Source organism: Peromyscus californicus, unplaced genomic scaffold, assembly GCF_007827085.1.
Source record: "Peromyscus californicus insignis strain IS unplaced genomic scaffold, ASM782708v3 Scaffold_4__1_contigs__length_199733344, whole genome shotgun sequence".
NCBI lineage: Eukaryota > Metazoa > Chordata > Mammalia > Rodentia > Cricetidae > Peromyscus > Peromyscus californicus.
Window position 1 is genome coordinate 115,555,290 of NW_026294562.1, and position 24,573 is coordinate 115,579,862.

Below are 24,573 nucleotides of genomic sequence, written 5' to 3' on the forward strand. Positions count from 1 at the left end.
TACCGAGCCTCTGTTATTCAAAAAATAATAATAATTAAGAAAGAAAATTAGGATTTTTTTGCTGTTTATTTATTTATTTTTAATTAAGAAATTTTCCATTCATCCTACTTATCAGTCACAGATTCCCCTGTCCTCCTTCCTCCCACCCCCCAGCACCCCACAACCTAACCTCCATTCCCACCTCCTCCAAGGCAAGGTCTCCAATGGGGAGTCAGCAGAACCTGACCCATTTAGCTGAGGCAGGTCTAAGCCCCTCCTCCCTGTGCCAAGGCTGTGCATAGTGTCTCACCATGGGTGCTAGGTTCCAAAAAGCCAGCTCATGCACTAGGGACAGGTCCCAGTTCCACTGCCTGGGGGCCTCCCAAACAGTTCAAGCTAAAGAACTGTCCCACTTATCCAGTGGGCGTAGTCCAGTACCATGGTTGCTCCTCAGCTATTGGTCCACAGTTCATGTGTTTCTACTAGTTTGGCTAGTTGTCTCTGTACTTTTTCCAATCATGGTCTCCATATCTCTTGCTCATAGAATCCCTCCTCTCTCTCATCGATTGGACTTTTGGAGCTCTGCCTGGGATCTGGTCATAGATCTCTGAATCTGCTTCCATCAGTCACTGGATGAGGGTTCTATGATGACAGTTAGGGTATTCAGCCATCAGATCAACAGAGTAGGTCAGTTCAGGCACACTCTCGACCATTGCCAGTAATCTATGGTGGAGTCATAATTGTGGATTCCTGGGGAACTCCCTACTACTCTGCTTCTTCCTATTCCCATGGGGTCTTCATTTATCATGGTATCGCGTTCCTTGATCTCCCACTCTGTTCCTGATCCGGCTAGAACCTCCTGCTCCTCTAAGCTCTCTTTCCCCTGATTCTTGCCCTCCATTAAACCCCCTCACCCCTAGTTTGCTCATGTATATCTCATTTCTCCATCACTGGGTGGTCCCTGTCTCTTTCCTATGGTCCTCCTTACTAGCTAGCTTCCCTGGAGCTGTGGGTTGCAGTCTGGCTACCCTTTGCTTTAAATCTAGCATCCACTTATGAGTGAATACATACTATGTTTGTCTTTCTGGGCCTGGGTTACCTCACTCAGGATATTTTCTAGTTCCATCCATTTGCCTGAGAACCTCATTATGTCATTGTTTTCCTCTGCTGAGTAGTACTGCACTGTGTATATGTACCACATTTTATTTATCCATTCTTCAGTTGAGGGACATCTAGGTTGTTTCCAGGTTCTGGCTATTACAAATAATGCTACTATGAACATAATTGAGCATGTGTCCTTGTGGTATGATTGAGCATTCCTTTGGTATATGCCCAAGAGTGGTATAGCTGGGTATTGAGGGAGATGGATTTCTAATTTTCTGAGAAACTGCCATATTGATTTCCAAGTGACTGTACAAGTTTGCATTCCTACCAAGAGTGGAGGGGGGTCCCCTTGCTCCAATCTTCTCCAACATAAGCTATCTCCAGTGTTTTTGATCTTAGCCATTCTGTCAGGTGTAAGATGGTATCTCAGAGTCATTTTGATTTGCATTTCCCTGATGACTAAGGATGTTGAGCAATTCCTTAAATGTCTTTCAGCCATATGAGCTTCTTTGTTGAGAATTCTCTGTTTAGCTCTATAGCCCATTTTTTAATAGGTATTTTGGTGTCTAGTTTCTTGAGTTCTTTATATATTCTGGATATCAGTTCTCTGTCAGATGTGGGATTGGTGAAGGTCTTTTCCCATTCTGTAGGCTGTCGTTTTGTCTTATTGACCATGTCCTTTGCCCTACAAAAGTTTCTCAGTTTCAGGAAGTCCCATTTATTAATTGTGGCTCTCAGTGTCTGTGCTAGTGTTGTTATATTTAGGAAGTGATCTCCGGTGCCATTGTGTTCAAGGCTACTTCCTACTTTCTCTTCTATCAGGTTCAGAGTAGCTGGATTTATGTTGAGGTCTGTGATCCACTTGGACTTAAGTTTTGTGCATGGAGACAGATATGAATCTATTTGCAGTCTTCTACATGTTGACATCCAGTTATGCCAGCATACCATTTGTTGAAGATGCTTTCTTTTTTCCATTGTACAGCTTAGGCTTCTTTGTCAAAAATTATATGTTCATACCTGTGCAGATATCAGGGTCTTCAATGCGATTCCATTGGCCCACATGTCATTTTTTATGTGAGTACCAAGCTGTTTTTATTACTGTAGCTCTATAGTAGAGCTTGAAGTCAGGGATTGTGATGCCTCCAGAGGTTGTTTTATTTTACAGGATTCTTTTAGCTATCCTAGGTTTTTTGTTTTCCATATGAAATTGAGTATTGTTCTTTCCACGTCTGTGAAGAATTGTGTTGAGATTTTGATGGGGACTGCATTGAATCTGTAGATTTCTTTTGGTAAGATTGCCATTTTTACTATGTTAATCCTACCTATCCATTAGCAATGGAGATCTTTCCATTTTCTGATATCTTCTTCAATTTCTTTCTTCAGAGACTTAAAGTTCTTGTCATAAAGGTCCTTCACTTGCTTAGTTAGAGTTACCCCAAGGTATTTTATATCATTTGTGGCTATTGTAAAAGGTGATGTTTCTCTGATTTCTTTCTCAGCCCATTTGTCATTTATATACAGAAGGGCTACAGATTTTTCTTGAGTTAATCTGGTGTTTAACAGCTGTAGGAGTTCCTTGGTTGATTTTTTAGGGTCACATATATATACTATCATATCATCTGCAAATAGTGAAATTTGATTTCTTCCTTTCCAATATGTATTCCCTTGATCTCCTTTTGTTGTCTTATTGCTCTAGCTAGAACTTCAAGTACTATATTGAATAAATATGGGGAGAGCAGACAGCCTTGTCTTGTGCCTGATTTTAGTGGAATCACTTTGAGTTTCTCTCCATTTAATTTGATGTTGACTGTTGGCTTACTGTAAATTGTCTTTATTATGTTTAGGTATGTTCCCTGTATTCCTGATCTCTCTAAGACCTTTATCATGAATGAGTGTTGGTGTGGTGGTATTTTACTTATACTGAAATGTGATTTTAATTGTATGTTAATAAATAAAGTTGTCTGGGGGTCAGAGCTATTAGAGTCATAGCAAGTGCATGGCGGCGGTGGCGCACGCCTTTAAGGACCTGGAGGGCGGTACATTCAGGCAGTGACGAGGCAGTCACATGTTTGGGTTTACAACCAATGAGAAGGCAGAACAGGAAGACTTTAAAGACAGACACACAGGAAGTAGGTCCCTTTTCGGAGAGCTCTCTTGGCTGGAGAGGATCCCTGAATCAGGAAGGGTGAGGCTCTTAGCTCTGACCTCTTGGTTTTCTTCTCTGAATTGGCTCTGTGTTTCTTATTTGATAAGACCGTTGGTTACATCTACATTTGGCACCCAACGTGACAAGAATCCATTAAAAAACGCTTAACCTGGCTTGGCGGCAGGTCCGGTCTCCTGCCAGGGCAGCCGGTAGGTCCCGTTTTCTGCCAGGGCGGCCGGCTCCCTAGACCGGGCCCAGGTCGGCTTGGCCTCAGGCCGGACTAACTTTGAGCTACTTGCTTAAAGCCGGTGCTACAGACAATTCAGGCCTGCCCTGCCGAACAGGGCCCCTGCCTGTAAAGCCAACACACGTGGTTGGAGCTTAAGGTAGCCAGAGCCAAGGCTTGACTAGGCTCAAGCGGGAACACGTGGCTGGATTCAAGTTCTTAGGCAGAACTTGTGGCTATGGTTCTTGCGTGTTCTCTCTCTCTCTCTCTCTCTCTCTCTGGATTCACACCTCGGACACTAGGAGGCTGTTTTGAAATTCCCTCGCATTGGTACTGTTCTACGAGGACTTGGTAAGTCACTTAACATATCGAATATTTTAAAGGAAACTATTTAAAAGAGAAATTTTTTTCCACATTTAAAAAAAATGGGTTTTCTGTGTTCATTGGAAAAAAATTGGGCTTTGTTTGCAATTTTAGACAGTCTGACAATGGAACAGCTATATGAGAAGATTAATGTTGACTGAATTATGCATTTTATTACTATGCTTATTCTCATTTTACTATTTAAAAAGATAGTCAATTTAAGTGCCAGGATGACAGCTTTAGAAAAACTTGATAAACCTGTAAAAACTCAGACAGAAGAAACTAACAGTGAAGTTGCTTCAAGATTGGATCATAGGGTTACAGAAAGAAAGCCTGTGTTCACACAGTCACCCTTAGTTTGTCCAGTAACTGTACAGCAGTTGCCTGATCAAATGACTACACAAAATATTTGGGCTCCAATTGAAATGTTAGATTTACGAAGGTTTAAGGAGGCAATAGTATCTTATGGCATGCATTCCCCATATGTAAAGCAAATGTTACACTCTTGGTCAACATATAATAGGATTGTACCACAGGATTGGCGGGAGTTGGCACAAGCTGTTCTTGAACCCAGTCAAAGGCTTCAGTGGCTAACTTGGTTCAAGGATGAAGCTAAAAACATAGAAAAACAGTGGAGGGATAAAGGAATACAAGTCTGCCAGGATCAGCTTATTGGAGAAGGTCAATATGCTTCAGCACAAGCACAATGTTTATATGATGTCCAAACCCTAATTTTATGTCGAACAGCAGCCTTGAATGCATGGGACAGAGTTGAGGGACCAGGAAAAAAAACTGAGTCATTTACAAAGGTTGTACAAGGCCCAAAAGAATCTTTCACAGATTTTTTACAAAGACTGGCTTCAGCAGTAAAGAGAATGGTCCCGGATTCAGAAGCTAGTAAGATAATAATTGAAACTTTGGCCTTTGAGAATGCGAATGTAGCATGCAAAACAATAATCAGGCCATAAAGGCAAGGTCTGCACCTTTGGAAGATTGGATTAGAGACACGGTTAATGTTGAAGCTCATGAGCATGATGATACGTGGGTAGGAGAAGCAATTTCAATAGGTTTGAGGAATGTTAGATGTTTTGGATGTGGAAAGCAAGGACATTTGAAAAGGGACTGTAAACAGGTCATTCCTAGGAACAATGTTTCTTCAAGGAACAATGGCAACAGACTGCCCCTTCCTTCTGGAGTATGCAGAAGGTGTGGTAAGGGAAAACACTGGACCAACGAGTGTAGATCAACAAGGGACAGACAGGGTAATCCTTTGCGTCAGTCTTCGGGAAACTCCCAGAGGGGCCTCATGCAGGCCCCAATAGCAAATCCAGTTCAAACCTTTCCTGCAGTCATAGAGGAAACTCCTACTCAGAGCAATTAAATAACCAAATGCCTATTGAAATAAGTCATGCTGGTCAGGATGATGAAACAGAGAGAATAGAAAATTCAGGAGAAAACATAAAGAAAATTTTTTGGCAAACTTCTATTAATGAACAAAGACCAAAATTATCGATAAAAATAAATGGTGTTTTGTTGTCTGGTCTGGTAGACACAGGTGCGGACATTACCATAATTGCACCAGAATTTTGGCATCCAACTTGGCCTCTTCAGGAGGTAAACATTCAACTGTTAGGAATTGGGACATTATCTCAGGTGAAACAAAGTGCAAGATGGCTCGAATGTATAGGTCCAGAAGGACAGAGAGCAAAATTAAAACCATATGTGGCTAACATAGCTATGAACCTGTGGGGTCGAGACTTGTTACAACAATGGAATACTCAGATTAACATCCCTCCAATCTCAGAAACAAATCATAAACTAGCACATGTTTCTGAGAGAAATATTAGAAGGCATTATTCTGAGTGGTCACCAGCCATCCATATTATACAAGAACAGGGCACAACAACTGATGATCTTCCAAAGACATCAACAGCTCTACCTTTAAAATGGTTAACAGACAAGCCTGTATGGGTCCAGCAATGGCCTTTAACAACAGAGAAACTCCAGGCTTTAGAAGAGCTGGTAGAAGAACAGTTAAATGCTCAGCATATTGAAGAATCAACCAGCCCTTGGAATTCTCCTGTATTTGTTATTAAGAAGAAATCTGGTAAATGGAGAATGGTAACAGACCTTAGAGCAATTAACAAAGTAATTCAGCCAATGGGCTCTCTACAATCTGGAATTCCTTTGCCTACTCTGTTACCAAAAGGATGGCCTCTCATAGTTATTGATTTAAAAGACTGTTTCTTTTCAATACCCTTACAAGAAAAAGACAGAGAAAGATTTGCTTTCACAGTGCCTACTTACAATAATTCTCAACCGGTTAAAAGATTTCAATGGAGAGTCCTCCCACAAGGAATGTTGAATAGCCCAACTCTGTGCCAATATTTTGTACAACAGCCATTGGAAGTGATACGTAAAAAATTTCCTAAATCTATAATTTATCATTATATGGATGATATTTTACTAGCTGACTCAAATGCAGATACTTTAGAAAGAATGTTTGAAGAAGTAAAGAAAATTTTGCCTTGCTGGGGATTACAAATTGCTCCTGAAAAGATACAAAGAGGAGATTCTATTAATTACTTAGGATATAAAATAGAGCTACAAAAAATTAGACCCCAAAAGGTGCAAATTAGGAGAGATAGACTACAGACTCTTAATGACTTTCAAAGATTATTTGGAGATATTTCTCATCTAAGAACTATTGTTGGGGTAAAAAATGATAAACTGCATAATTTGTTCAAAACCTTAGAAGGTGACAAGGACTTAAATAGTCCAAGAGAATTATCACCTGAAGCTGAGAAAGAATTGGCCTTGGTAGAAAAGAAAGTGCATGAAGGACACGTAGATCGTATTGATCCAAAGCTGGATTGCATTTTGGTTATTTTACCTTCTAGACATTCTCCTACAGGAATATTAATGCAGAGGGAAGATATTATATTAGAATGGATATTTTTACCAAATAAACCAAATAAAAAATTAAAAACTTATGTGGAAAAATTCTCTGACTTGATTTGGAAAGGAAAATTGAGACTTCGTCAATTAGCAGGAATAGACCCAGCAGGAATTGTCGTACCTTTAACTAAGGAGGATATTGAAAAATTATGGACAGAAAGTGAACCTTGGCAAAGAGCTTGCAGTAATTTTTTGGGAGAAATTAACAGCAAATATCCCAAAAGCGATAGAATTGATCTTATAAAGAGAGCTGATTGGATCTTGCCTCTAATTGTATGGGAAAAACCATATCTGGAGTTTGTACATTTTATACAGATGCCAACAAACAAGGAAAGGCAGGTTACAAATCAGAAAATTTAAGTAAAGTGGTTCAAAGTCCTTATAATTCAGTTCAAAAATCAGAATTGTATGCTATTCTGTTGGTATTAATGGATTTTTCAGAACTTCTCAACATAGTAACCGACTCTCAGTATGCTGAAAGAGTAGTATTACATATTGAAACTGCAGAATTTATCCCTGATGCTTCAGAATTAACTTCACTATTTATTCAATTACAAGATACAATCAGGAAAAGGAGTCATCCTTTATATATAACTCACATTCGATCCCATACTGGTCTGCCAGGCCCTCTAGCACAAGGCAATGATGAGATTGATAAATTATTGATAGGAATTGTGCTGGAGGCCTCAGAATTTCATAAAAAAATCATGTCAATAGTAAAGGTTTAAAAAAGGATTTTTCCATAACCTGGCAACAAGCCAAAGAAATAGTAAAGAAATGTCCTACTTGTTCCTTCTACAATCAAACGCCATTACCAGCTGGATGTAACCCAAAAGGTACTCAAAGGAATGAAATCTGGCAGATGGACGTGTTTCACTTTGCAGAATTTGGAAAACTGAAATATGTACACCACACTATCGATACTTATTCAGGATTTCAGTGGGCAACTGCTTTGAGTTCTGAAAAAGCTGATTCTGTAATCACTCATTTGCTAGAAGTTATGGCCATCATGGGTATACCTGCACAAATCAAAACTGATAATGCTCCATCATATGTCTCTGTTAAAATGAAACAGTTTTTTGCTTATTACAATATAAAGCATATTACAGGCATACCACATAATCCTACAGGTCAAGCAGTTATAGAAAGATCAAACAGAACTCTAAAGGATATGCTAAATAAACAGAAAGGGGTAACAAAAACCCCCAGAAACAGACTGCATAATGCTCTATTAACTTTGAATTTTCTTAATGCCAATGAGAAAGGAACAACAGCTGCAGAGAGACATTGCACAGACAGAAAAAACTACAGAATTAAATCAGCCTATATACTTTAAGGATGTGCTGACCTCAGAATGGAAACCAGGGTATGTGTTACGTTGGGGACGAGGTTTTGCTTTTGTTTCTACAGGAGAAGATAAGTTGTGGGTACCATCAAAATTGATAAAGGTTCGAGTTGAACAAGAGAAACCTCTTAATTAGAGGAGGTGATAGTTCTTCAACCAACATGAACATCCAATTTAAACTAACTTATACCAGTAACACATGTCTTTTCATTTAATCAGATAATAACTTGCCCAAAAGGAACATCCCCAAAGTTAGTCTTGGGGAAATGTTTTTGTTTTTGTCTTTTAGGAGAATGAAGGTTAAGGAATCTGAAGAACACTGGACAAATGAGACAACTGAAGAAAAGGGACAAATCATCTATCCCAGGAAACAGAGTGAAACGGCGTATGGGTATATATTATCAAAAAATTTTATGTCTTCCTAAATGTTTGTTTCTGCTTTTCTCTAAAAATTTAACACTATTGGTCTTCTAATAGTCCCAGTTCAATTAAAATTTAAAGCTGACTTTAGAGTTGGAGAATGGCTTTCTCCTCCTTTAAACTCAAGCATGTTGTTAAAAGGAAAATGCAAACCCCCTGTATCATGCTAGAATAAAAGAGCCATCTTCTGCTATGGGACAGGAGAAAAGCCAAATTAACTAAGGGACTATTCTATTACTAATCTCAACTCTTTGATTCTATTCTGATTCTTTAAAACTTTTCTTAAAGTATAAATTTTATATCAAAATTTACAAGATTAATATATAGATATATATACATTTTAACCTTTGTTAAGATATGAATGGTCATATAGAGTAGTAATTAATTCTAGAAAAAAGGCTTCAATTAGCTGCATATATATGTCTTTGTGTTCGAGTCTCTTATCAGTTTTCTGCAGGAAATCACGGCCAGGCCTAACATCAACTGAAGTCTCCAGGAAGAAGTTGGGGCCCCACAACAACAACAATTCCACGTGGACAATAATAACATCATTAAGCTGACAAACATCATCTACAGATCAGCTTTGAACCTCAAGGTGCTCAGAGCAATTTGAGATGACTAGCTGAGATGATCCAGTCTCAAAGACTACTTGAATAAAGACTTGAGATAAACCCTGAACTTTGGCATTATACACAGACTGGATAATGAAGGATATGGTTACCTTTCCTAGAATTTGACAATTAACCTAAAATTTTTCTTTCAGGATAAAGATAACTTTGCCCATACCCAGCAGGAAGCAATTTTAAGAATACGACGCCCACATTCCCAACGAGGTGGTGTGGGGCGGGTGGTTTTTTGGTTTTTTTAATGGGTTTTGGGTCTGGGATAATTTTCATTGTTTAGGGGAGTTGGTTACAAGTTGTTGTCAAGGGTTAGGGTAAAGGCTAAGCAAAAGAGATTAGATTTAAGGTTCTTGTTTAAAAAAAAAGAGAAAGAAAGAAGATGAAAAAGACAATTACTAGTTTTAAATACTTTACATTGGATTGGATTGTTTTATATTGTATACAAATTATATATATTGAAATTGATATTGTTAGAAAATGCTATATGTATATCTCTAATTGTACTTATACCATTCATTTAACAATGCAATTTTCTGATCCTTGAATGTTATTATTACCAACTATTAGGATATAAAGAAATGAAAGTTAGTAGTTAGACATTACAATAGAACTTGTAGTCATATTAGATATGTTTTAAAAATTGAGCAGATATATTTTAGACAGGTCATCTTCAAACCCTTCAGAGATCTACAGAATATGGCATTTAAAATGTTTTAATAAGTTAGAAAATTTTCTTTTTTGTTATGATTATGAGGCATGTCGGCTCCTGGCAGTACCAATCTACTTCAGAGAAATTATGGGCATTGAAGAAACTGCATATGGAGTTAACTTTCATTGTGGCAAAAGTTAGCCACTGGACAACAAAGTATCCTTGAATCAACTGCTGACAAAATGGACAGACAGGACATGAAACAAAGGACTACTGATTCTTGCCAAAACAAGTGTGGTTATGGCTTTATCAAAAGGCATCTTCTGAGGCCAGGACAATATGGCACCATCCCTGAAGTGGCCTTCGCAATTCGGAAAAGGTACAGTGCCCTTTTCTTCGAAGGCAGCTGAATAGGCAGTGGGCCGATGGCTTCTAATGTGCAATGGAACAGCAGCTGAAACAGTTATTCTTGAAGAGTAACTAAGCTCACGCCTCGCAATAGTAAACTGGCATTTGATAGAGGGATGTGGAGAAGAACGGGATGCTAAGATGAAGCCATATATACACAGCCAAGAAGAATGGACAGCTGAATTAAAAAATCAACAACAATTTCCAGAATTTAAAATCCTGAATCATGACATGACACTAGTGGAATTCAGGTGTTTCTGGTACATGGACTGCTCTCACCCAATGTGAGGTTGAAATGTTGACCTTGTGTACATCCTACTTCACAAATGAGTCTGTCAGATATGCTAAGCCTATAGGTTGAAGATGATGCCCCAACACTGTGGAGAAACCTCAGGTGACTGTCCAGGCAGCTGGCTGTTTCTGTCAACTCACAAATTTTTTGGAAGTTGCTTGCATGCACTTTCTGTTTTTATTTTTGTTAGCTAATATTATTTCCTTCTTGGGTCTCTGAGGGAGTTGAAGATTAGGTAGTTATAGTTGAAGGTTAGTTAGTTATAGTTGAAGATTAATTAGGATAGAAAGTGAATTAGATACATTTTGGACTTAACAAAATAGGATAGATAATGAAATTATTTTCTCTGAATTTGTCAAATACAAATGGACTAGACATTGTTTAGACATTTATTACTTGTATATATTGTATATAGTCATTGTACTTTTGTATATAGTTTTTCTTTTGTTAGTTATAACCTTTTATTTTTTTTCCTTTTTATTAAAATAGAAAAGGGGAAATGTGGTGGTATTTTACTTATACTGAAATGTGATTTTAATTGTATGTTAATAAATAAAGTTGTCTGGGGGTCAGAGCTATTAGAGTCATAGCAAGTGCATGGCGGCGGTGGCGCACGCCTTTAAGGACCTGGAGGGCGGTACATTCAGGCAGTGCCGAGGCAGTCACATGTTTGGGTTTACAACCACTGAGAAGGCAGAACAGGAAGACTTTAAAGACAGACGCACAGGAAGTAGGTCCCTTTTTGGAGAGCTCTCTTGGCTGGAGAGGATCCCTGAATCAGGAAGGGTGAGGCTCTTAGCTCTGACCTCTTGGTTTTCTTCTCTGAATTGGCTCTGTGTTTCTTATTTGATAAGACCGTTGGTTACATCTACATGTTGGATTTTGTCAAAGGCCTTTTCAGCATCTAGTGAGATGATCATGTGGTTTTTTTCTTTCAGTTTGTTTATATTGTGTATTACATTGACAGATTTTCATATGTTGAACCACCCTTGCATCCCTGGGATGAAGCCTACTTGATCATGGTGGATAATTGTTTTGATGTGCTCTTGGAGTATGTTTGCCAATATTTTATTGAGTATTTTTACATCAATGTTCATAAAGGAGATTGGTCTGTAGTTCTCTTTCTTTGTTGCATTTTTGTTTGGCTTGGGAATCAAGGTAATTGTAGCCTCATAGAAGGAATTTGGTAATGTTCCTTCTGTTTCTATTGTGTGGAACAATTTAAAGAGTATTGGTAGTAACTCTTCTTTAAAGATTTGTTAGAATTCTGTGTTGAAACCATCTGGTCCTGGGTTTTTTTTGGTTGGGAGACTTTTAATGACTGATTCTATTTCCTTAGGGGTTATTGGACTATTTAAGTAGTTTATCTGGTCTTGATTTAACTTAGGTATGTGGTACCTATCCAGAAAATTAAAATTTCTTTTAGATTTTACCATTTTGTGGAGTAGAGGTTTTTGAAGTATGACCTGATGATTCTCTGGATTTCCTCATTGTCTGTTGCTATGTCTCACATTTCATTTCTTATTTTGTTAATTTGGATGCTCTCTCTCTGCCTTTTGGTAAGTCTGGATAAGGGCTTTTCTATCTTGTTGATTTTCTCAAAGAACCAACTCTTTGTTTCATTAATTCTTTGTATTGTTCTCTTTGTTTTTATTTTATTGTTTTCAGCTGTCAATTTGATTATTTCCTGGCATCTATTCTTCTTGGGTGACTTTGCTTCTTCTTGGTCTAGAGCTTTCAGGTGTGCTGTTAAATAACTAGTGTGAGATTTCTCTAACTACTTTATGTGGGCATTATTGCTATGAAATTTCCTCTTAGCACTGCTTTCATAGTGTCCCATAAGTTTGGGTATGTAATACATTCATTGTCATTGATCTCCAGGAAGTCTTTAATTTCTTTCTTTATTTCTTCCTTGACACATTGGTGATTCAGTTGGGCATTATTCAGTTTCCATGAGATTGTAGACTTTCTGTAATTTTTGTTGATGTTGAATTCTAACTTTAAACCATAGTGGTCTGATAGAATACAGATTTTTTTTTTATCTGTTGAGATTTGCTTTGTGACTGAGTATGTGGTCGATTTTAGAGAAGGTCCCACGGGAGGCTGAGAAGAAGGTATATTCTTTTTTGTTAGGGTGGAATGTTCTGTAGATATCGATTAAGTCCATTTGAATCATAACATCAGTTAAGCCCCTTATTTCTCTGTTAAGTTTTGATTTGGTCGATCTATACAGTGGTGAGAATGGGGTATTGAAGTTTCCCATTATTAATGCGTGGGATTTTTCTGTGTGATTTAAGCTTTAGTAATGTTTCTTTTACATATGTGGGTGCCCTTGTGTTTGGGGCATAAATATTCAGAATTGAGACTTCATATTGGTGGCTCTTTCCTGTGATGAGTATGTAATGTCCTTCTTGATCTCTTTTGATTGATTTTAGTTTGAACTCTATTTTGTTGGATATTAGAATAACTACACCAGCTTGCTTCTTAAGACCATTTGTGTGGTAAGACTTTTCCCAGCCTTTTATTCTGAGGTCAGTGTCTATCATTGAAACTGAGGTATGTTTCTTGTATGCAGCGGAAAGATGGTTCCTGCTTTTGTATCCATTCTGTCAGTCTGTGTCTTTATATAGGTGAATTAAGTCCATTGACATTAAGGGATATTAATGACCAGTGATTGTTAATTCCTGTTATCTTTTGGTAGTAGTGTGCATGTATTCTCTTTTTTGGGATTTTCTGCTGTGGGGTTATCCATTGCCTGTGCTTTTGTGGGTGTATCTGACTTCCCTGGGTTGGAATTTTCCTTCTAGTGCTTTCTGTATGGCTGGATTTGTGGACAGGTATTGTTTAAATCTGTTTTTTTTTTCTTGGAATGTCTTGTTCACTCTGTCTATTATGATTGAAAGTTTTGCTGGGTATATTAGTCTAGGATGGCATCCATGGTCTCTTAGTGTCTGCATTACATTTGTCCAGGTCCTTCTGGCTTTCAAAGTCTCCACTGAGAAATCAGGTGTTATTCAGATGGGTTTGCCTTTATAAGTCACTTGGCCTTTTTCCTTTGCTGCTCTTAATATTCTTTCTTTATTCTGTATGTTTGGTTGTTTAACTATTATGTGGCGAGGAGAATTTTTTGGGGGTCTAGTCTGTTTGGTGTTCTATAAGTTTCTTGTATATTCATGGGTATTTCCTTCTTTAAGTTGGAAAAGTTTTCTTCAATGATCTTGTTGAATATATTTTCTGTGCCTTTGAGTTGGTATTCTTCTCCTTCTTTTACAACTATTATTCTTAGATTGGCCTTTTCATGGTGTCCCATATTTCCTGGACATTTTGTGTTATGACTTTTTTGACTTTGGTATTTTCTTTGACTGATGAATCTATTTACTCTATTGTATCCTCTACACCAGAGATTCTCTCTTCCATCTTCTGTATTCTGTTGGTTATGCTTGCATCTGTGTTTCCTGTTTGCTTACTGAGATTTTCTATTTCCAGCATTCCCTATGTTTGTGTCTACTTCATTTTTTTCTGTTTCCCTTTTCAGGTCTTGAACTGTTTCCCTTACATATTTAACTGGTTTTTCATGGTTTTCTTCGCTTTCTTTAATGGATTTATTCATTTCTTCCAATTTTTTATTTGTCTTGTCATCTATTTCTTTATTGATTTCTTCCAATTTTTTGTTTGCCTTTTTCTCAATTTCTTTATTGATTTCTTCCTATTTTTTCTTTGCCTTTTTCTCCATTTCTTTAAGGGAAGTTTTCAGTTTTTCCTGAAAGGCCTCTAGCATCTTCATGAAGCTATTTTTATGGTCACATTCTTCTGTTTCTGCTACATTGTGATGTTCAGGTCTTGCTGTTAGAGGAGGGCTAGGTTCTGGTGGTGCTGTATTGCTCTTTATGTTGTTGTATGTATTTTTGTATTGACGTCTGCCCATCTCTTCCTCTAATAGGTATAAGAGGTGCCTGTGTCTGAGCGAATTGCTGTTGGTCCACTCTTTGCTTGTTGTGGCTGTGTCACAGGGGGCCCCTCTGGGTCCAAACTTAGCTATTGGTCTAATTGGAGCTGGGAGATTCTATATCTCAGGTAGCTACTCTTGGCTCAATCCAAGCTAGTTGATTCTGTGACTCATGAAGCCGCTCTTGGTCTTTTCAGGGCTCTTGGTCCAGTCAGACCTGACAGATTCTGTGTCTCAGGAAGCCCTCTTGGTCCAGTGGTCAGTGGCAGGCAGATTCTGTGTCCCAGAAAGCCACTTTTGGTCTAATAAGGGCTGGTGGACTCCCTGTCTCAGGAAGTTACTCTTGGTTCAATGAGTGCTGACGGTTTGGTTTCCGAGCCTCAGGAAGTTACTGGGGTCTCAAGCGAATGGGTATTGGGCAGGGCACGTAGATTGTAGGGTCTGATGGGGGGGTTGGTGGGAGGGGCCTTCCCACAGGAGTTTTCCCTGCTGGCCAGCAACTGGGGCAGAGTTGGGTGGGGGTTCCCAGGGAACTGACTGTGTCCAGGGGCTTGGGTCCTAGGGGCAGGACTCTCTGGGTGTGAGAAGTGTCACTCATGTCCTGGTCCAATGAGAGCTGGCAGCTTGGTTTCCAAGCTTCAGGAAGCCACTGGGATCTCAGGCAGATGGGATTGGGTGTGTAGATTGCAGGGTCGATAGGGGGTTTTGGTGGGGGGCCTTCCCTGCAGGAGATTTCCCTGCTGGTTGGCAACTCAAAAATTAGGATTTTTTTTAAACAAATGAATCTAATAGAAGTGTTAAAAATTAAAAACTCATTATGTCTAATTAAAACCACAATTGGAAGTATTTTCAATAGATTCAACCAAGCAAAAGAAAGAGTATCGAAGACAGAGGACAGTATTCCTGTCAAAATAGCTCAAAGATCATAATACAAGATACAAAGCTGTGAAACTGCCAGAGAAAACACTTCAAGGTAAAGGCACAGGCAAAGATATTTTTCCATATTTTTCACACTTTTAAAAATTTTCTATAATTTCATAAGTAAGTACTGTGTTTATATCATTTCCAATGAAGACTTTCCTCCATTCACTTCCTTCCATGTCTTTCTCCCACTTACTTTCAAATTAATGGTCTCTTTGTAGAAAATATTATTTTTACACACACACACACACACACACACACACACACACACAAACACACACACATACTGAGAGAGAGAGACAGACAGAGACAGAGAACTACCATACATCTACCACTACCAAAACCAACAGCAACACTACCACAACCACCACTACACTGGACTACTTTTCTGCCATGGCATGAAGGAAAATTCAAATCAATTCCCCTAACTGATTGATATTTATTGGTCTCTTGCATAGATTAAGTTAATGAGTAAAGAGTTAATCTCAGGAGAAGAAACAACTTGTGAATTTTCCTATTCAAAAAGTGAAATGGATAAACATTAAAGCTATAAAATTGATTATTGAATAGAATAAGAGTTAAAGATCAGTGACTTCATTATTCATAATATTTGTGTATGATTTTTACTTTGAAATAACATTTGTTTTCTAAATTATCTAAAATGTGTTATCAAAGTTTTGAGACAAACCTACTTTAAAATTGATGTGAATTAGCTTAAGTGAAATAAATGCTTCAATTGAAATTATATATATATATATATATATATATATATATATATATATATATATATATATACATGAAACAAGAACTGGCACATATATCATCAAAAATTGTAGAAGAAATATAAAGAAATCTGTTTTTGTTGCATGTAGGATTCTTACAGGGGTGGTGTGACTATAGAAATTTTAAAGCTTTGTTAGGCATACATTAGGATTGTGCAAGTGAAAACATGTTTCTTATTTCTTGGATCCAGGAAATTCTTTAAGGAAGGATGGAAAAATGAAACAAATAAAGATACAAAATAAGCCTGTGATAATCCCTACTAGTACTCTTGTTATTCCTGTGAGAGAATACCCTGAAAGCAAGGACTATGGGAGGGAGGATTCAGTTAGGATCTCACATTCAGGCAACAATCCACTATGGCAGGAAAGACATTGCATCTAGAAAGGCGTCACCATTTTGGAAGGAGTATACAATACCCCCCTTCATATACTGGTTGACCAGAAGGCAAACAGCACTAGAAACAGGAACAGGCTCTAAGCTTCAAGATATTTCCCTACTTTTTCTATCCACAAGCTAGGTCTCTATTCTTAGTGATTCCAAAGCATCACAAAACAATTTGATCATCTGGAGACAAAGTATGAAAATATGTGAACCTGTGAGTTACATTTTTACAAGCAAACCTTAAGAGTTAATTGATATCATAAACTATGGTAATATTTTATTTGTACTGAAATGTGATTTTATTTGTATGTTAATAAAGTTGTCTGGGGGTCAGAGCTAATAGCAAGCCATAGCAGAAGCCAGCCGGTGGTGGAGCACACCTTTAATCCTGATCACATGACAGTCAGATCTCTGTCTGTTCAAGGATCCAACCAACATGGAGACTCAGGTCTTTAATCTCAATACCAACCATAGAAGACCTGGAGGTCTGTATAGACAAGCAATGATGAGGAGGCCATGTGATTAGGTTTACAACCAATGAGAAGGCAGAACAGAAAGTCAATAAAAAAAAGAGAGCTACACAGGAAGTAGGTCTCTTTCTGAGGGGAAGGACGACAGCAAAGGGTAAGAAAGGTTTTCTTAGTATCAGCTCTTAGCTACTGCTCTGACCTCTTGGGCTTTTAACTCTGCATTTGGCTCTGTGTTTCTTATGTAATAAGACTGTTATACCTACAATAAACTCAATATGAATTCCTGATATGGATAATGCCAAACCTATGTCAAATTGATGAGTAAGTAGCAACAATGAAGGCCCAAGTTAAAAATCTTTAATTAAAGGTTTTTCTATGGTTACCATTTATTATGCTATTTCACACACAAATTAAATTTTACTTCCTTTGTATTCTCCTCTACTATCCTCTTTTATTTCTCTTGCATTAGTCACTTTTCATCTCATTTTTCTTTTCTTTTGAACCACAACTGGTGGTAATCTATTACAAGTCTACTTTCATCCAAGCATTTTTCCATCAGAGACCACATATGGCATGAAGTTAAATTGAAGTAGTAGTCATTCATGACCCATTAAAATAGTAAAGACAAGCTTTGTAGGGTGCTTGTGAACTGATTTGTCTATAGCATGTGGATCAGGAATGTAAAGATAAATACAGTAGTCAAAAAAAAGTAGAGACTCTTCGGGGAAGAAATGTATCATTAAAAAATTAACTATCTTATGTCCTTTAAAAGTATCAAAGCCATTCATGGAAAACTGGATGGAAGATCTATTTCTAGTTATAGAAAAACAAATGTAACATGGCTACTCTCCATCATACATGATCACAACCCCCCAAACATCATTCCATTCTAGAAGTGAGGGATATGATAAATAATGCACACTTTACAGTGGATATGGAAAGTAGGCATAGATATTAGGTTACTACTCAATTTTGCTATTTCTTTTTTTTAAATACTCAATAAGTGGAAGCTATTTACTTAATGCCTCTAGTGATCCATATTTTCATTTTTTTCTTTTTATTTTTCTCTCTTATCTTACATCCAAACCTCAGTTTCTTCCCCCCTCTTTTCTCTCTGTCCCTCTCCCTACCTTACCTCTTTCCCAGATCCATTTCTCCATTTCCTTTCAGAAAAGAGCAGGCCTCAAAGAGATATCAATCAAACATAAAATATCAAGTTACAATAATTCTAGGCACATACCCTCATATCAAGGGTGGCTGAGGCAAACCAGTAGGAGAAAAAAGATCCAAAAAACATACTAAAAGTTAGATAACTCCTGCTCCCACTGTTAGGAGTCCCAAAAGACTATCAAATATCCAACATAACACACATGTGGAGGACCTAGCATAGACCTATACAGGCTTCCTGATTGTTGGTTTAAGTCTCTGTGAGCCCTAATTAGGAATAATTTCATTGCTTTTTTTTTTTGCCAGTCCTGTTTGATTTTACCAAAGGTTTCTGGGCTATCTATCCCCTGGTGCCTGATCATCCAGGCAGTGTCAGGCATGGGCTCCCTTCTAGTGGCATAGGTCTCAAGTTACATCAGTTATTGGTTAGACACTCCCACAAGTTCTGAGGCACCTTTCCACCACCACATCTTGTAGGCAGGACAGGCTATAGATTCAAGGCTTTGTGGCTGCTTTGGTGTCCCAATCTTTCACTGAAAGTCTTGCCTTGTTACAGAAGATGGCCTGTTCAGGCTCCATATCCCCTGTTACTAGGAATCTTCACTAGGGTCACCCTCGTAGGTTTCAAGGCATTTGCATTACACTGTTTCCACAAAACCCATAAAATGCCCCCAAATCCAGTTGTCTCTCCCAGTATTCTCTCCCTCCATCCCCGCAACCTTATCTCTGCCCTTCCCATACCCACCCCACCCCCAGTCCACTCACAAAACCTTTTCTATTTCCCCTTCCCAGGGGATCGTCTTATTAAGTACAGCATATCCGAAACTCATATACCTGGCCTCAGTGTGTTGTTTTCTCCATTATGAATGGGAGGTCTCTAAGAAGTAGCTGTTCCTAGGATAATGTCATAGCTTGGGACAAAACCATTAATCAGATACCTTTGATGAGATATGACACACAGTTAAAATTAAAACCAGCAGATATTTTATTCATAAAGGAATGAGAAGAAAAATAAAAGCAAAAGTTAGTATTTGTGGTTCCTTGATTTTGGCATTCAGTGATTTCATTCTTTCAGGATGTGAAATCTCTTAGGCTCTCATTCATATTTATGATTTCTATAGTGGAAAAGCAAGAGGATCCAGAGCAGTGGGCATTTTAGAATTTCTGTGGCAATATCTTTACTGTATTAATTATTTTTTCTTCTGAAGAGAAGTTTGAAGTCTTCCACTGGTTAACAAGTGTAAGTGCTGTAAGGGGTCTCTTGTCTCCAGATCACTAATTTTGAATTCTTTGTATGCTTTGGATATTAACCCTTTATCACATGTGGAGTTGGTTAAATAAGATGAATTATACATATTAAATGTAGGTTAAACCCAGCAAGGCCTACAGAACTATGGCAATAAGGAAATTATCTCCTGTGCTAATGCATTCAACTCTATTCCTTACTTTCTCTTCTCTCAAGTTCAGTGTTATCTTGTTTTCTGTTGATATCTTTGATCCATTTGGAGTTGAGTTTTATGCAGGGTTATAGATATAGATTTATTTGCATTCTTCTAATGCTGACATTCAGTTAGAGTAGTACCATTTGATGAAGATGGTTTCTTTCTCCATTGCATATTTCTGTCTTTTTTTTTTTACCACAAATCAGGTGGTCATAGGTGTATATGTAGGCTTACATTGGAGTCTTTGATTTGATTCCATTGATCAACCTGTCTGTTTTTGTGCCAATATTGTGTAGTTTTTATTACTTTAATTCTGTAGGACAACTTGAAATCATGGATGGCAATACCCCTAGAAGATTTTATTATTGTGCAGGATTGTTTTAGGTATCCTGGGCTTTTTGTTTTTCCATATTAAGATGAGTTCTTTCAATGTCTGTAAAGAAATATATTGGAATTTTGAAGGGAATTGTTTTGAATCTCTAGACTTCTTTTGGTAAGATGAGCATTTTTACTAGGTTAATAAGATCCATGAGCATAGGAGATTTTTTCTTCTGATATCTTCTTCAATTTCTTTCTTCAAAGACTTGGAATTTTTACCATACAAGTCTTTCCCTTGCTTGGTTAGAGTTATATTTTATATTATTTGTGGCTATTGTAGAGGATGTTTCTCTGATTTCTTTCTTGGCCCTCTTAGCAGTTGTATATAAGAGGGCTACTGATTGTTTTGATTTAATCTTGTACCCAGCTACTACACTGAAGGTATTTATCAGCTATAGGAGTTCCTTGCTAGAATTTTTTTGGGTCACATATATACTAACATATCATCTGCAAATAATGATACTCTGACTTCTTGCGTTCCAATTTGTATTTCCTTGGTCTTCTTCGGTTGTCTTATTTCTGCACCTAGAACAGAATACCAATAACACAGTCACTAAGATTGACAATTAGTGAAGAGGACCTCATGAAACTGGAAACCTTCTGAAAGGCAAAGAACACTGTCTATAGGACAAAATAGCAGCCTGTGGAATGAGAAAAGCTTTTCAATCTTTGGATATGTGAGGAACTGGCTATGGGGAAGAATAGCCCTGGTATCTCTAGGACTTATACATCTGATTCTGGCTTTTGCCTTGAATTCTGTACTCTAAACCCAAGGACGTGGTTTCTGACCTGTAGAACCCAATGGTAATCACAAGAAAAAATGATGTCCCTTCAAGGGCTCTTATGAGATGTTAACTCAGAGATGGCTAAAACTTAAACAGACCCTCTTCTAAAATAGATGGATAAAATGAGGCGGGAGTTTCTGGTAACATTTAGGAAGGGACTATGTACCCTCATTAGCATTGAAGAATTTATAGAAATGAAGAGCAGCTAGCATCCGTCAATTTCTGTAAGAAATTTATGGTATGACTGCTTTCTGAGGGAGTTAAGGTATATGATTGTTGATGGAGTGGGAGGTTCAAGAACTGTTTATGAAAGAAAGACAGACAATGACAGAGAAAACCAGAAGTTGTCAGATCTTAGACTATATGCTGCTTTGCTCATACCATATGCAGCTGCCTCCCTTTATCTGTATGTTCGATATTACTCTGTAAGTCCCCAGTTCTCAGTTGTGAAACTCCATTCCCACTCACAGGGATGAATTCTCTTCAAAATCCCTGCCACAATGGTAATTTTCCTAAATCACATATACAAAAGACTGTCTGACTCAATGACCTCCTAGGAAATGCAACTTAACATGTGGTAATGTGAGTTGGATGGAAATATGACTTAGACCAATTGCCCTCCAGGGCTCACCCTACATTTGCTGCTGCTTATCCTGTCCTAACACTGGCCTCTGACCTCTGGTGAGTCTCTGTGGTTTGGGATATACTTATCTCCAGACTACGTAATAAGCTGCATGCTTACCCTGGATATTTTGAGTCAGATTCCATTGCTTGAAACAGTCAAGCTGAAGAGTGACTGAGCTACACTTAGTGTCTTGGTTGTGACATTGTCCAAGAGGAAAGCAAAATGTACAGGGAAACATGTTCCCTTACTCTTTTGTATTCAGTTGACATGACAGATCCCATAAGGGGTGCTCCCCAATCTCACCCACCCAAAGAATCTCCACTTAGAAGCACTTTACATAATTATAAAACACTATTCTGAAAGATATGTTTAACCGAAGAAACTGGTTTTCTTCTATAACACTTCTTTATTGGATTAGACCCTGCTGATGAATTATCCTGTCTGTGCCTATTTACTCCCAGATTGCTTTCTTTACTTGATGGTTCCATTGCTAAATGACCACCATTTCTTTTCTTTCTGTGATTTCCCTTTTGTTCTTTAGCAAACTCTAACACAGGTAATCTCCTTTCTGAAATACCTTTTCAACAAATCCAATTAAAATAACATCAAAATTCTTCATAGACCTCCTGGCTCATCCTAGCAGCTACTACTTTACTAATCATTTTGATTCTTATATCCATATGCTCCTATTTAGTATTTCTGATAATTCAATTCATCCAGATTACTATGCAACATCAAAACACAGATTTATGTGCACAGTATCATCATAATGTGTAAGGACACATCCTAGCCTCTCATTCAATCACTGTGAGGTAGGGAGGCCTCCTAAAGCAAAGATGAACAGTTCAGAAGAAAGCAGCTACAGTGTTCCAATCATTATTTACAGGAACAGGAAAGAGAGTTCTCTGATCCAACCCAAGCATCTCAGCTAAAAGGAAAAATTATTGATTTCTTTTTCTTTCTCTTTTTGTTCCACACTGTTCCCAGATTTCATTTCTTATTTTTAATCTTTAATTTAATTTTTCATCTCTTTCTTTTCTCTGGTTCTTTCTCATATGCATTCCTTTTCAATAGTTGGCTGTATCTTTTTTCCATTCCTCAGGCTTCCCTTTATCATATTTAAGTACTTTATTATTGTTTTTCCTTTATTAGACTTTAAACTCTTAATGTGTACCTTTGCTGTCTGTACCTTTGCTCCTTTCTATAGTCATCATTGTAGTGGCATGCTTACTGTTAACTGCATTTTACTGTATTCCTACATATGGTTTGATTTGATAGTGAAAGCTTGACTTCTTCCTTTCCAATTTGTATCCCCTTGATCTCCTTTTGTTGTCTTATTGCTCTAGCTAGAACTTCAAGTACTATGTTGATTAAGTATGGGGAGAGTGGACAGCCTTGCCTCATTCCTGATTTTAGTGGAATCGCTTTGAGTTTCTCTCCATTTAACTTGATGTTGCCTGTTGGCTTGCTGTAAATTGCCTTTATTATGTTTAGGTACATTCTTTGTGTTCCTGTTCTCTCTAGAACCTTTATCATAAAGGGGTGTTGGATTTTGTCAAAGGCTTTTTCAGCATCCAATGACATGATCATGTGGTTTTTTTCTTTCAGTGTGTCTATAGGGTGTATTACATTGACTGATTTTCGTATGTTGAACCATCCTTGCATTCCTGGGATGAAGCCTACTTGGTAATGGTGGATAATATTTTTGTTGTGTTCCTGGATTTGGTTAGCCAGTATTTTATTGAGTATTTTTGCATCAATGTTCATGAGGGAGATTGGTCTGTAATTCTCTTTCTTTGTTGTATCTTCGTGTGGTTTGGATATCAGGGTGACGGTAGCCTCATAAAAAGAATTTGGTAATGTTCCTTCTGTTTCTATTGTGTGGAACAGTTTGAAGAGTATTGTTATTAGCTCTTCTTTGAATGTCTGGTAGAATTCTGCACTGAAACCATCTGGTCCTGAGCTTTTTTTTGGTTGGGAGACTTTTAATGACCATTTCTATTTCCTTAGGGGTTATTGGTCTATTTAAATAGTTTATTTGGGCTTGATTTAGCTTAGGTATGTGGTACCTATACAGAAAATCATTCATTTCTTTCAGATTTTCCAATGTTGTGGAGTAGAGGTTTTTGAAGTATGACCTGATGATTCTCTGGATTTCCTTGTTGTCTGTTGTTATGTCTCACTTTTCATTTCTGATTTTGTTAATTTAGATGCTCTCTTTCTCTGTGCTTTTTGGTTAATTTGGATAAGGGCTTGTCTATCTTGTTGATTTTCTCAAAGAACCAACTCTTTGTTTCACTGATTCTTTGTATTCTCGTTGTTTCTATTTTATTGATTTCAGCTCTCAATTTGATCATTTTCTGGTGTCTGTTTTTCCTGGGTGAGTTTGATTCTTCTTGTTCTAGATCTTTCAGTTGTGTTGTTAAGCCACTAGTGTGAGATTTCTCCAACTTATTTATGTGGGCATTTAGAGCTATGAATTTTCCTCTTAGCACTGCTTTCATAGTGTCCCATAAGTTTGTGTATGTTGTAGATTCGTTTTCATTGAATTTTAGGAAATGGTTAATTTTTTATTTCTTCCTTGACCCATTGGTGATTCAATTTAACATTATTCAGTTTCCATGAGACTGTAGGCTTTCTGTAATTTTTGCTGTTTTTGAAATCTAACTTTAAGCCATGGTGGTCTGATAAGATACAGGAGGTTATTTCAATTATTTTAAATCTGTTGAGATTTGCTTTGTGACCAAGCATGTGGTTGATTTTGGAGAAGGTTCCATGGAGTGCTGAAGAGAAGGTATATTAGTTTGTGTTAGAGTGGAATATTCTCTAGATATCTATTAAGTCCATTTGAGTCATAATGTCTTTTAGTTCCCTTATTTCTCTGTTAAGTTTCTGTCTGGCAGAACTGTCCTTTGGTGAGAGTGGGGCGTTGAAGTCTCCCACTACTCGTGTATGGGGTTTTATGTGTGATTTAAGCTTTAGTAATGTTTCTTTTACGAATGTAGGTATTTGGGGCATAAATATTCAGAATTGAAACTTCATCTTGTTGGATTTTTCCCTGTGATAAATATGTAGTGTCCTTCCCGATCTCTTCCGATTGATTTTAGTTTGAAGTCTATTTTATTAGATGTTAGGATAGCCACACCAGCTTGCTTTTTAAAT